The sequence below is a fragment of the Bison bison genome, unplaced genomic scaffold (assembly GCF_000754665.1).
Source record: "Bison bison bison isolate TAMUID 2011002044 unplaced genomic scaffold, Bison_UMD1.0 scf7180017864344, whole genome shotgun sequence".
NCBI lineage: Eukaryota > Metazoa > Chordata > Mammalia > Artiodactyla > Bovidae > Bison > Bison bison.
The window spans coordinates 404,864-407,442 of record NW_011494916.1 but is presented as its reverse complement, the minus strand read 5'-3'; the positions used below and the strand labels follow the sequence as shown (position 1 = coordinate 407,442).

The 2,579-nt window shown below is 39.2% G+C and overlaps 1 protein-coding gene across 1 annotated transcript in view; it reads right to left on the bottom strand.

Annotated features, from left to right (window-relative positions):
• Positions 1 to 2,158: 2,158 nt before the first annotated feature.
• Positions 2,159 to 2,579, bottom strand: part of BCKDHB (branched chain keto acid dehydrogenase E1, beta polypeptide) — a 270,277-nt gene continuing 269,856 nt past the window's right edge. Inside the window, exon 11 of the mRNA XM_010854589.1 lies at positions 2,159 to 2,433. The gene's annotated coding sequence lies outside the window, so the exon portion shown is untranslated. The remainder of the gene's footprint in view (positions 2,434 to 2,579) is intronic.

The following is a 2,579-nucleotide window of genomic DNA, read 5'->3' as shown; positions in this document are numbered from 1 at the left end:
GGCTTCATGAGACTGAGCATGGATGCCCCGTGGGACATCTTCAGGGGACCCCACAAGAGATTTTAGCTTCTGTGACTTAAATTTTAGGCACTTAAATGAGGTCACTGTCTTGCTCCTATGCCTCATTTTCTCCCCCTAATCTTTATTTAGCCTGGATGACATCTATCGATTGTATAGAACATGAATGTAGTATTTTTTTTTTTCCTAAAGTGTTAGTGGCTCAGTCGTGTCCAACTCTGCGACCCCATGGACGGTAGCCTACCAGGCTCCTCTATCCATGGGGATTCGCCAGGCAAGAATACTGGCCTAGGCAGCCATTTCCTTCTCCAGAGGATCTTCCTGACCCAGGGATCAAACCCAGGTCTCTTGCATTGCAGGCAGATTCTTTTACCACTGAGTCACCAGGGAAGCCCTTGAAGGAACTGGATAATCGAAACTATAGAAGATTACATTGACTGTACATTCATGTTGTCACATGGAGCAGACTTTATCCTAAAGCTGGGAGTAGTATGGAGTTGGGAATTCCTTTAACATCTTTTTAGTGTCTTCGCATTTCTATTTTCTTATTTTTAAAATATGGAACAACAGTTTGTTTCATGTTAAAAAAAAAGTGTATTTAAGACAATTATGAAGATGTACATGTACACCACATGCCACAGACTGAGTTTAACATGAACTGTAAGCTGTTTATTTTGGAGGGAAGGGGTCATTTACTGGTGGGCACTGCAGGGCTAACTGGAGGAGGGAAGCAGAGTCAAAGAAAATAATTTTAAAAGAGCTAAGGGAAAATTCTTACAATAACAAATGAATTTTAAAAATAGTATTAAAAAGGATACCAATGGCAATAAAACAAGTAACTTCAACTGAAATCATAAATAATATCAACTAAAAGAATAAGTGCAACTAAAAGACGTTCTACAAAAAAACATGATTGGCCAAGACATGGACGACCAGCTCACATTCTCTGTTCTGCTGGACTGGCCACGAGAGCACAAAGCTCCCTGCAAAGAAGCTCGGAGACTCGGTGGAGAGTGAAGGACAAAGCCAAGGTTCATACTGAGTTTTGGCACCCTCAACTCAGAATGTCCTGAACTGTCAGTCAAATGGATTCCCTAAATCTTCCAAACTTCTCACTGACAAGTACATCTTTTCCTGTCTTATACGACACAGGTATTTCTACTTTTAAACCAAGGACAGGGCTTTATTTTCACCCCTAACGAACGCTTTGCTTCTTTATTTTAGCCCCTGCTCTCTAGAATCTGTTCCAATGTGCCTTTACTTTCCTCCAAGTTGCTGGCAGTCTGCAAATGTCACTTTCCATATCCTCCTCCAAATATTTGATAAAAAGAAACAGAACACAACTTTTAAATTGCAGTTTAAAGTAACATATACATTTGCAATCATTAAAAAAAGTCCATTTTTTCCCCAGTGTTCTTAGAGTAGGGAAAACATTATATGATGTTATTTCTCTGCTTTTTGGAGGAGGAAGGCAGGGATCTTTCCACTGGAACTGGTGAGGAGCAGCTCTTCTAGGGTAAATGGGAGGGAAGGCAGCCCTTGGGGACAGGGCTGGGGGTGAGGGCTCTGCAAAGGGGTCCCTGATGCTGCTGTGAGGCCCCTCTGAGCTATGGTGAAGGGCAGGAAAGATACAGACGGAAACAAGGGGCCCTGAGAAAGCCCTCAGCAAGGAGGCTTCCTCCTTTCGTAGCTGTTAATGTTGTTTTTCTTTTTAGCTGCATCATAATATAAAGGATGTGGAAAAAAATATTTGCTTTGCAACATCAGGGCCAAAACCAAAAGAAAACGAAAGCTTGGTGATTTTGTAACAAAAGACAGGCCGAGGATGTCCATCTCCCAAAAAAGGAAGCGAGGGAGCAAGGACGATCCTGCCTCGCTACGTGCAGGAGAAAAAGTGAGTTCCCCTTACTATATCACCTTGTCGGAATGAGACGGAAGAAAAGGAAAAACATTCCAGAAGTTTTGCCAACATACAACCATCTTAGCCGTAAAGAATGAAACCAAATACAGTAAAGTTGAAAAATCAACATTTCTGAACATTTCACTTTCATTCAGATTTAATTAACAAGTTACTAGGACTCTCACTCTTCCACAAAAGTTTTTTAACTAAATGGAAAAAAAAGATGCACACTGAAGACAATCTGATTTTTGCTTTATTGAATAGTGTCCTACATCCAGTATTTACAGACATAATTGAATGAAATTTATAAGCCTACATGGGGACTGTTTTTAAAAATGAATCTGAAACACTCAATGGAAATGATCAATTCATATGTGTGAATACAATAATTAATTCATGATTTTTCAGCCAATATCCAAGTCGGTTCATTGCATAAAAACTCTATTTTCAAGAAGAAGGAATATAAAAAAATTGAGAAAAATATTTCCATATATAGTCATAATCTTCCAGTTTTTCTGCAAAAGAAATCAATAACAATTACAGACATTCTGGCCACCATGAATTAAACACAGATTTTCTCAATTACATGACTACTTTCTTTAAGGCCACTTTTAATTTTTAGCATAGAAGAGCAGTCTTATCATAATTTCATGAAAGGTCT